Consider the following 12090-nt stretch of genomic DNA (forward strand, 5'->3'; position numbering starts at 1 on the left):
AGCCAAAGTGGCATGCTCACACAGTTGTCACCCGGCCATAAAAAGGAGTGGCGTTCTAACACACTGCAGCATGCATGAGCCTTGCCAATCTTGGGTCAGGCACAAAAGCCCATGTATTTTTTTTTATTACTTTTATACATACTGCTAAAACAGATAAATCCTTTTTTTTTTTTTTTTTGGTAAGTTTTTGAATGTTTGAAGTTTTTTTAATACTTTTTTATTGTATAGTATAGCATACATACAAAGCAGAGAAAGAAAAAAGCAATAGTTTTCAGAGCACTCTTCAAAAAAAGTGATTACAGGACAGATCCCAGAGTCTGTCATGGGCTACCATGCCACCCTCTCAGATTTTTCCTTCTAGCTGCTCCAGAATATAGGAGGCTAGAGGGCTTAAATATATATATTTTTATCACCGCAATCGACTTTTTTGTCTTTCTTTTTTCTGAAAAATAACATATATACAAAAAAGCAATACATTTCAAAGCACAGCACCACAATTAGTTGTAGAATATATTTCCGAGTTTGGCCTGGGTTACAATTCCACAATTTTATGTTTTTACTTCTAGCTGCTCTAAGATACTGGAGGCTAAAAGAAATATTCGTATAATGATTCAGCAATCATATTTGTTTGTTAAATCCTATGTTCTCTGCATAACTCCACCATCCCCTTTGATCTTTCCATCCCTCTCTTTAGGGGTATTTGGGCTATGGCCATTCTAATTTTTCATGTTGGAAGGGGCTGTCAATAATACGGGGTAGGGAGATGAAACTAGCTGATGTTCTGGAGAGGCTGGGACCTCTGGATTTCAGAATTTATCTGGCCCAGGGACCCAGTTGGAGAGGTTGTAGGTTTCCGGAAAGTAAATAAAAAGTTTAAAAAAAAACAATTAAGTTTGCAGCAGTGGGTGCCAGCACTGTGACCACCTAACTCTGCGCTGCTTAGCTTGCAGCCCCTGCCTCACCTCCCCCTTGCTAGGCCAGACTTGGGGGGCACATTGGGGGGTATTGCCAGGCCCTGCCTCTGCCCCCAGACCTGGGGTGACAGGGCCCTCAGTGTGGGGAGATGCCACTGTGCAAAGGGGGTGGGGGGTCTTGCCTGGGGCCGAGACCCCTGCCCCTCCAGACCCCGTGGCTCGGGTCTGGTGAGGGGTCGGCTGGATCATGGGGTAACCAGACCAGTGTCCCCACTTCTAGGAGCCCCAAGTGGGGGAGCCACACCTGCACCCACACTATCCTGCCAGGTGCAGATGACCAGGCACCCCAATTCGGATTCCAGGGAGAACAAAAACCCTGCGAAAGGAACAGTCAACGCAGACCAACTTGAAATATCAAAGTCATTGACTGTAAACCACTGGCTTGGTGAGACGTGGTCTGCAGGGGTCCAAGGGCTCCCCAAATTGGAGCATGGGGTATCCCCACCGCATGGGAACCCAAGCAGAGAGGCCTCGTTGTGCTGAGTCCAGGGACAGCCGGTGGGGACCGTGGCAGGAGTGACAAAGGGAGGCCCGAGGTGGGGACCAGACAGGGAGCTGCAGGGGCAGGGATGCAGCGAGGCAGGAGGGGCAGGTGGGGGGAGGTGGGTGCTGGGGTGTGGCCCATCGGGGTGGGGGTGGCATGGCTCAGCGGCCAGGCATGGGAGACCTCGTGTGTCCAGCCCTTCATGTGGCCCAGGACACAAGCACAGGTGACAGCTGGTGAGAGGCAGACACGTGCCACATGGAATGTTCTCTCTCCTTCCCCTCCTGCAAAGCATGGGCTCCGGGCAGGGCAAGGGACTCGGGGCACTCCTGGGGTTCCCAGCCTGGACTCATGCTTCCCTCGTCATCCCCAACGAGGAATGACCCATGAGTCCAATCCCAGTGGCCCTGCAAGGAGGCCGCGGTCACTCTGTTCTCGGAAAACGAGGGCACTGGAGGAGAGGGGGTGCATGAGAACCCTGAGATGCAGCGAGGCCAGACTAGGCAGGACCCCCCTCCTTGGCACAGTCCAAGGAGGGTGAGCGAAGAGCGGCCACAGCCGCAGCACATGGCACGAGAGGCCATACTCCCACCCACCGCCGGCGACACACACGCACCAGACATCAAAAATGAAAGTGGGGTGCAGGCTAAGCACCCTGCCGCGACCCCCCCGTCCCCCCCAAAACCCAGGGCACTACGCCAGGATGTTTCTAATTCCTAGTGGCAGGAAACAGCCGAGAAGGGGTTCCACTATGACTGTAAAAAGAGAGTTCAATTCCCACCTCGCCTTTATGTCACAATGAACTGCAGGTAGAGCAAATCTTAAGACGTCAGAGAGAAAAGTGGGAATATCGGTAAGAAAAGACGCCTGAACGGGTCCCAGGTTGCACGCTAGGAGACCACACAGAAACCAATGGGATGACAAAGGACAAGAAACCTGGCAGACTGTCCCAAGAACGTAACGATTTTGAAATGTCAAAAAACCACTGTAATCCTAAAGAACACCTAGGGCCATATATAAAATTCCACAAGGGTTCCATGCACTACTGTAACTTTCCAGAAACCTACAACCTCCAGATGGGTCCCTGGACCAGATGAGTCCTGAAACCTAGAGGGCCCAGCCTCTCCAGAACATCAGCTAGTTCCATCTTCCTACTCCATATTACTGACAGCCCCTTCCAACATGAAAAACTTCGAATGGCCATAGCCCAAATACCCCTAAAGAGAGGGACAGAAAGATCAAAGGTGATGGTGGAGTTGTACAGAGAAGGGAGGTGTGCTGTTTGGAATCTGTGGTGGACCCCAGAAAAGCCATGTCCTTTAATCCTCATTCAATATTGCTGGGTGGGAGCATTTTGATTGTTCCCATGAAGATGTGACCCACCTGGTGTGGGTGGTAACTTTTGATGAGATGACTTCCATGGAGGTGTGTTTCCACCCACTGAAGGTGGAGTTGCTTGCTGGAATCCTTGAAAAGAGGAAACATTTTGGAGAGAGTCCCTTTCTGTAGAGCCAGGAGAAAGCCAGCAGACGGTGCCATGTTCGCCATGTACCCTTCTGGCTGAGAGAGAAACTTTGAAAGTCATCGGCCTTCTCGAACCAAGGTATCTTTCCCTGGATGCCTTAAATTGGACATTTCTATAGACTTGTTTTAACTGTGACATTTTCTCAGCCTTAGAACTGTAAGTTAACAACTTATTAAATTCCCCTTTTTAAAAGCCATTTTGTTTCTGGTATACTGCATTCCAGCAGCCAGCAAACTAGAACAGTAGGGTTTAACAAATGAAAACAATTGCTGGATCATTATATTGGTATCTCTTTTAGTCTCCAGTATCTTAGAGCAGCTAGAAGCAAAACCCTAAATTGTGGAATTGTAACCCATACCAACTCTGAAATCTGTTCTACAACTAATTGTGGTGCTGTGCTTTGAAATGTATTGCTTTTTTGGATATATGTTATTTTTCGCAAAAAAGGAAAGAAAAAAATCAATTGTGATGATAAAAAATATATATATTCCTTCTAGCCTCCTATATTCTGGAGCAGCTAGAAGGAAAAATCCGAGAGGATGGTATCGTAGCCCATGACAAACTCTGGGATCTGCCCTGTAACCGCTTATTGAAGAGTGCTCTGAAAACTATTGCTTTTTCCTTTTTTTGCTTTGTATATATGCAATACTATACAATAAAAAAATTAAAAAAGAAAACACTGTAAAATACTGTGAGCCTGTGTGTGTGTGTGTGTATGTTTGGGAAGAGTACAAGAATTCTCTACATTCTGCGTGATTTTTCCCTAAACCTACAACTGCTCTGAAAAATAGTTTTTAAACACTGTAAACCAAAATGAAAGGGCTGAGAAAGCACTTGCAGTGGGCACAAAAATAGGTAAAGAATAGCTTTTAATGTACAAAATTCATTCCCACAGCAGGGAACATGCCCACACCCACGCTGGGGGGTGGGAGGGTCTGCAAGCAGACGGCAAGGCTGGGTGGGCTTCTTGGTGGTGGTGTCAGAGCAGGCGTGGCTGCAGGGAAGGGGCACCCCGTCCCCCCCCAGCACGTCTCACCTGGAGCCAGGTATCAGTGTAAGCCCCACACCCACTTTCTGGCCCTACTATGCGCCACCACCTTTCAGATCCACTTGGGCCACTGGGCTCTGGGCTGGGGGGCTACCCGCCGGCAGGGTGTGGGGTGACAATGGGTTCTCGCCTTGTCCTGCCCCACCCTCCGCTCTACTCCCACCAGCCGGCAATCTCCCACGTCCAGTCCAGGGTCCCTGGAAATAGGTAAGATGGAGCGGGTGGCCCTGTCACCTGCCCTGCAGCCCTGGGCATGGGGACGCTTGGGTGGGCCAGGACCCCACACTGGTAACACACGTCTCTGTGGGCAAGGCTGGCTGGGCACCCGTAGGGGCAGGGCTGGGAGTGGCACGGCAGGTGCCATCCTCGGGTCCGGCCAGCTGGGGGGCCAGGAGCCCATATGAGAGGGGATGCAATGACAAGTGTGCAGCCAAAGTGACAAGTCAGGGCCCCTGCAGGCCACGCCTCGCCACCCCTCACAGGCACTGGGGGTCACCAGCCCCCACCAGGCTTCCTGAGTATTAGGCTCAGCCAGGAGGAGCAAATAGGTAGATAAAGTCGCATGTGCAGATAACACTGGTGGCTGCAGATCACCGAAGTGCGGCCCCCGGTTGTCGGGAGGCCCGTGCACTCACTCGCTGTCCATGGCCACTCCTGCCCGCCCACAACAGCGGCCACAACTTTACTATCTGGCCTTTTAAGGAGAAGCACGTGTCCCTCCCCAGGCTGCCCCCCACTGCAGGCTCCTCCCTGGAGCCTGACATTACACTGATGGTTGCTGTCCGCCCCAGCTGGTGGCTGCCCAGAAACACACACTGCTTGGGACCCACGTGCCTCCCTCTGCCAGCCACGCCCGACGGACTTGCAGGACACTGCTGGCCCATGAGGGGGACTCAGGGGAGGGACCCCTTCCTCCTACCCCAGGCCGAGCCTGGGACACTCACCTGCCCTGGCAGGGGGGATCAGCCTGTCCCGATGCCAGTCCTGCTCCTGTGGGGAAAGAAAGGGCACCACGTGAGGCCGCACCTGGGGACCCCCATGCCAGCCCCTGGAGCCATGACCTGGCACAAGAGCCCCAGGCATGGCATGGCATGTTGGCCAGAGGGGGACACGGGCTGCCTCTGGGGCACCACATGGCCTGCAGCAACCCACCCCATACCCCACGGGTAAGAAGGAACCCCGGGGTGCCACCCTGTCATGACCAATGGCCCTGGGGACACATCCCCTCTCCCACAAGGGCACAGGCAGGTGGGGACAGTCTAGGCTGCGGGGGGGAGGGGGGAATCCCTGGGGGGGTGCTTGGTAAAGGGTGATTGTCCTCTCAGTCCCTCTGTGTTTTCTAAACTGTTCTCAGCCTGTGTCCAATCTTCCTTTGTGGACGAGGCCATTTGGTTGGCCCAGGACAGGTGTTCCTGCCTCACAGCGGCCACCCCCCACATGGTGGGAGGTGGGTGGGCTTCAAGTGGGGGGTGGGATGCCAGCCAGGCATCAGGGTGCAGGGCATGCACATGTGCATATATGCACTGTGTGTGTGTGTGTGCACGTGTGTGTGGGTATGTCACGGCTGCAGAAGTGCTCGAGGGGTCACCCTCTGCCCCCACCCCCAGCGGCAGAGGGGATGCAGCCCCTACCCTGCGGCTGAAGGCTCAGGAGTTGGTCTTCGCCCTGGCCGGGGTGGTTCCGGGGACCTCTGCTCAGATCGGCCTCTCCCCAGGGGTTGTGTGCCAGCACCCCGAAAGGGCAGGGTGCACCCCATGCCCTCACTGACCTGAAGCAGGCCTTACATCCATGCCTAACACACAGGGAAACTGAGTCGGGGTAAGGCAGCGGCTGGGCCGGGATCTGAACACAGGCCTTCCTGACCCCCAGTGGGGCACTCAGCAGCCACAAGAGGCCCAGGGTGGGGGGCAGGCCGTGAACCGGACACCACACAGGACGGGGGTGCAAAGGGGGTGGCCGTGTCTGCGGGCAGAGTGGGGACAGGGAGGGCTTCTGCAGGGGGAGGAGCAGTGGGGTGGCGGTGGCTAGGAAATGGGGGACTCTGTCCTGCAGGCATCCCTGTCACTGCTGTGATTCTGTGGGGAAGGGCAGGTGACAGAGGGACCTGGGGGACACACACAGTCACAAAGACAGAAACAGCGACAGGCTTTATGTCCAGGGGTGGGGCTACCCATCCTGGGGAGAACCCCTCCAACACTCACATGGGGCTGGCTGCTGGCTGCGGGGTCACCAGCCCGGAGGAGGAGCCTCTGCACCCCCTTACTGTGTTCATCCCAAATGAGGACGAGCCTCCCAGGAGCCGCCCACCCAGCTCCACCAGCCCTGCTCTTCCTCTTGCAAAGGACACCTCCCCCAGGCCCTGTCCATAACCTGCAGCTACAGGGAGGCTCCCGCTCCTGGGGACTGGAACCCCCAGCCACCTGGTCCTCAGATCCTGAGCCTGCCCAGGGATCAAGGATCAGGGCTCCCCCTTGCACCCCTCAACAGGTGGTGGAGGGGGCAGAGCTTGGGCCTCTCTATGGGAGCTGGCTGCAGGGGGACCCGGGGGAGCCTGTCCCGCCTTCCTGACATTCCGCCTGCCCTCTGGCGGCCACTCCAGGGGGGACAGCTGGGGCCTGGCAGGGGGCTGGGTGGGCAGTGCCTCCTCTGGGTTCGGCCTCCTGACCAGTGCAGTGGGCTGCGGTGGGCAGCCCTCCAGGTCTCCCCATTCTGGGGTGCCAGCCCCTTAACCAAGGCACCCTAGAATCTCCCCCTGGCCACACGCCATGCCCTAGCAGCCCCAGTCTCCACCCCGGGCCCTGTTTGCAGAATGAGCCCTTTCCCGTCATCTCTACCCCTTCCTTCCTTGGGACAGGGGATGGGACAGAGGCAAGGGGCTGGCCATCTCCGGGGTGCCTGGTGCTCTTGGCCATTACAGGTTGCATGGAGTTCCTGGCTCCTCTTGGGGTGCACAGGACCCCGCTGTCCGGGTTCCCAATTGCACTACTTTGCAACTACTGGGGCAAAGGGACAGTAATGGACCTGCCATGAATCTCTGGGAAGCACAAGGGGAGAGAGCTGCAGCTGCACCCTTGCAGAAATGCTGCTGGGACCAGGAAGGGGCTGAGGAGGTCACCTGGAAGGGGGTGTTGGCCTCAACAGTGGGGATGGGGCAGGGGTCCGAGTATGAGTTCAGCCGGGAGAATTGGGGGGCTGGGCCCTTGGTGAACCCCTCAGGTGAGTCCGTGAGCTGAGTGAGTCCCCCGTGCCCACCTGTGCTGGGTGCTGGTGGACCCCAGACCCAGGGCCTGGGTGCAGTGATGGGAATGCAGGCGACAGAGGACAGGTGCACCTTCATGGGTACCTGGCCCAGACCCCCTCTTGGGGCCTGGCTGCCACAGGCCCCCAGCCCTATCCTGGGCTGAGATACAGCTGAGCACAGAACGGATGACACTTGGCCCCCAAGGAGCTCTTCCCTGTCATAGTTTCCCCCGCAGGCACCACCCCTAATGTCATGCGACCCTGTGGGTTCACAGACGCTGACCTGGGTGAGTCCCTCAAGGTGAGCAGGGCATGGCGGGGTGGGGGCCAGGTGTGCGTCACCACCTCCATCCGGGCACTTCTTTGTAGGAACAACATAGGCTGTGTCTACGAAGAACGAGTCCCTGTCCCGTATCCACACTGACCCAGGCCCTTCCACGTGGGTCATGATCGGTGACACTGAAGCACCCAGAACTGAATTATTTTAAAATTTTGAACAGAAGGCCAGAATTTTGGCCCAGTTTGCCCAGGGTGATTCCCTGGGGACACCCAGCTCCCTGCACCCTTAAGGGCCAGGGAAAGGCCCTCCCGGATGGGTCTGGAGGCAGTGGGGGGGGGGGAGAGGGGATGTGCAAAAGGGGCACCGGAAAAAGACCCCCGGCCTGCGCCCCCCTGCCTGCCCTTGCCCTCTGCTCCGGACCCCACACGGGCGGCGGGTCTCCTCAGGAAAGTTTCCGGACCCGGCTGCCCCTGGGCCATAGGAAAGTTTCCGTGGCTGCCCGGCCCCGCGCGGCACGGACGGACAGACGGACGGCCTGGGCGAGGGGACGCGGTGCGGGGTGCTCCGGACCGGTCGCGCAGGGCCGAGAGGCCGCGCACAAAGGGCCCAGTCCCCGCTGGCCCGCGGGGTCCGGTGCTGCGGCGCGCGGGTGGGGCGGCCTCGGGGTCTGGTTGCGGGCTGCCCCCCACCCCCCAGCACCGAGGGCCGACCCCGGGGCCCCGCTCTCTGATCCTGACCCGGGCCCCGACTCCCCGGCCCGGCCCCCGCTGGGATCCCCGCAGGAACTCCGGCCCCGCACCCACGTCCGGGTCCGGCTCCCTGGCCCGCGCTCACCTGGGCGCGCGCTCACCTGGCCCGCGCTCACCTGGGCGCGCGGCCTGCGCAGGGGTGCGACGTGGGTGGCCGTCCGCGCGGCCGCGGCTCCCCGCCCAGCGCTCCCCCCACCCCCGGCCGGCCCCCGCGCCCCTCACCCGGCCCGTGAGCCAAACTGAGGGCCTCCCCCCACACACACTCACACACACTCCCGCCCCCCGCGTTTTCCCATTGGCCACCGGACCCGGCAGCCCGCGCCGATTGGGCAGCCGCGCGGACACGGCGGCCTGCCATTGGCCGGGCGGGGTGTCCGTCCCGGCCCAGGACCGTCCCCCTGGCGCGCACCTGCCGGCAGCTCTGCGGCGCTGGCGGCCGGGACCATGGGGCCGCCTTCTCCTGGCCGCCCTCCGGGGTCCCTTCCGGCCACGAAGTCTCCCTCCACCAGCGCCCCCAGTTCGCTGGTATCTCTTCCGCGCCTGCACCTGTCCCTCCCGAAACGCGCAAGGTGGAGCTCTGCTGCTATCCCCATTTTACAGATGGAGAAACTGAGGCTCAGGGAGGCTGTCGTTTGATTGAGGCCGCCGGGGCTCGAACACAGTCCTTCTGGCTCCAGGGCCTGGGGACTCCTCCACCCTTACTCCCACCCCAGGTGTTCTGCAGACCGGGAACTGTGTGCGGCTTTGACACAGAGAGGCAGAGGCTAGGCAGAGGGAGCTGCCGCGACTCGCAGTCCCACAGTAAACCGGGCACGTCCGCCCTGCCGTGCCCACAGCAAGCCTGAATCCACTGACACCTTGGGGCTGTCTCATCCTGCAGAACCCTCACTGTGGGGCACTTCTGCCAACCTCCTCCATTGCACCCCAACAGCTCCCTGACTGGCTCTGGGATTTAGGAGTGGGTTTTCTCTCGACTGACCTGGATCCGAGGCAGGCCCTGGGCTTTAGCCAGGGCGTGTTGAGTTGCACACAGATTGCATTTCCCTGCAGGTGAAGATGCCAACTCATCCCTGCCAGGACACTGGGCACCTGTGACCCTGCACCCCAGCCAGCCCTGCTTAACTTTGTGGTGTGGGGGCTCCCCCGGGCTGCTCGGGATGCTTCCCCAAGATGCCTCGGTCAGTGACCATGGCACCCTCTTGATTATGTCTGTCCAGATCCACACCTGAGGATGAACTGTCCCTTGGCTTGCCACCCAAAGAGCCACGCAGCTCCTGCCAGCCCCAGTGGCCGTGCTTCCTGACCAGAAACCAGGCTCTCATGTCCTGTTGACCCACATCGAGGAGGCCAGTGCGTTCACCCGACACTTGCTTGGTCTGGACCTGGGGCAGGACGCAGAGCTGACACCAACATGGGGTCAACTGTGCCCCTGCAGACATGGTGAATCGATTCCAAGTCTCAGAGCCAGGCAGCCCCTACCAATAGATTGAAGTTGGCATTTGAGGCAAAAGCCATTTGGCACCCCTGGCAGGGGGATGTTGCCCACAGCTCCAGATGGGTGGAAGGAACTGAGGACCCCACCTTCACTGTCCCCTGAGCGAGGTGACTCTGGCCTGGTTGCCATGTGGGCTGTGTATGTGTGTAGTGGGTCGCTTTCCTCTATTTAGAAATGGGTTTAATTAGCTCAGCTGTGCCCACCTGTGCCACACAAGGTCTAAATGGGGAAATTGGGAATGTAGGGGGTGGAGTAGCTTCCCGGAGGCCCACTCCCCAGCAGTGACCCCCCCCTCCCCAGCCTGGCATGGCCTCCTCCCCCCACATTTGCTGCTGGTGGTGGGACAGGGCTGCCAAGAAAGAGGGGACAACTGTCCAGGTCAGCCATTGGAGGACACCCTGGGACTGGGTGAGACCAGCTGTCTGCCCCCACCCCGACTCCCCAGAACAGGACTCTGTTCGGAGCCAAATCACCAACTGCCCACAGGGGATCAGAAGGATAACCCGTGGGCTCAAACACAAGTCCACCATCTGGCAGTCTGCCCACTGTCACTCGTGCTGCAGGCTGGGGTTGGGGACAGAGAGCGGACGAGACAGGCTCCACCACTTGCCCTGTCTCCTCCTTCTGTCCCACCCTCCCCACTTGGCTACTCAGTAGGGACAGCCTTGGGGCAGGCCACAGGGAGGGACAGGGTACAGCTGGATGTCAGGAAGAACTTTCCAACAGGTGCAGGAGCTATGAGCGCCCTGTGCAAGTGTGCTAGTTTGTGAGCTGCCGAAATGCACTCCACCAGAACCAGAACACTTTTTAAAAGGGGCATTTAACAAGGTACATGTTTACAGCCCTAAGCCTATAAAAATGTCCAAACTAAGGTATCCAGGAAAAGATACCCTAATTCAAGGAAGGCCGATGGGTCAGGAGCACCTCTGTCAGCTGGGGAGTCACGTGGCTGGCATCTGCTGGTCCCTTGCTCCTGGGCTCCACTGCTTTCAGCCTCTGTCCCTGTGGGGGCGCTTCACTTGGCTTCTATGGGGCTGGCTTTCATCTCTTGTTTTTCCTTGGCTCCCTCCAGGTTCTGGCTTGCTTAACATCTCATGGCAACATCCGCTGGGCTCCAAATATCTCCAAACATCCGTGTCTCTGTTCTCCAAGTGTCGGCATCTGTGTCAGTTCTGCTCTGAAGTTGGCTCTGATGTTTCCTGCGCTCTCCAAAATGTTTCTTCTTTATAAGGATTCCAGTAAACTAAATCAAGACCCACCTGGAATGGGTGGAGTCACATCTCCCTCTAATCAAAAGGTCAACCGCAAGTGGGTGTGCCACATCTTCATGGAGATAAATTGATCAAAAACTTCTGCCCTACAGTATTGAATGATGATTAAGATCGAACCAGGATTAAAACGTGGCTTTTCTGGGGTACATGATGTTTTCAAACTGGCACAGCAAGCATGTGTGTAATCCGAGGCCAGTGGCAGTGGGTCCCCGTTCCAGCCCCGAGACCTCCAGGGCTCAGCTGCCCCTCCCTGAGACCTTCTTGTCTGGCATTGCCACCTCCTCAGTGGTGACAGCTGGAGAGGATATTGGTGAGCCTCTGATCGGCTCCCACTAGATGGGGAGGGGGGGGAGGTTGGGGGTGGGGGCTGGCACAGGGCCACATCCGTTTGCGGCCCTGTAGCATTTAAACCTCTGTCTCGCCAAGGCATGGCTGTGTCCTCCTGTGGACAGGAGGCAAGCACTGCCCACGAGGGCTCGGCTGGCCGCTCCCTCGCTCTTCTGTGGCAGCTGACCCTATAGTCCAGGGCACGGCCACTCATCCCCAAGTCCCAGGTCGTCCTTGTCCAACACCACTGCCTACTGGCTGAACAGACTGAGAGTCCAGCTGCCACCAAGGAAGACCCCTGACATCAGCCCAGCAGGTTTCTCGCTGCTGGGGGAAAGGGAGGCCGGTGTGTTGGGAAGAGTCAGTTTCCCACAGGTCACGGTCCCCAGGCCACAGAGGGCTTCTGTTGGGTTCCTCCAGGAAGGGTAGGCAGCACGAGAGTGGGTGCTGGGCGGGTCTGTGTTCGAATTGCGCCTTTTGCTGAGTACCACCAGCCAGGCCCCTTCCTCTCCCTGAGCCCCAAGTTTCACAAGGTGTGCATTATGGGGCGCCACATGGCACCCACAGTTGGGTTGCCGGTGCTGGATGTCAGATCGCGGCTGGGCCCCGAGCTCCAGCTCTGGCAGGCCTGAGGGTGTGGGTGCCAGTGTGGGGGTACGCCTTGCCCCCCTCCCCCGAGAACCGGACTGGGGGCAAA

This window comes from Tamandua tetradactyla, chromosome 5 (genome assembly GCF_023851605.1).
Source record: "Tamandua tetradactyla isolate mTamTet1 chromosome 5, mTamTet1.pri, whole genome shotgun sequence".
Taxonomy (NCBI): Eukaryota; Metazoa; Chordata; class Mammalia; order Pilosa; family Myrmecophagidae; genus Tamandua; species Tamandua tetradactyla.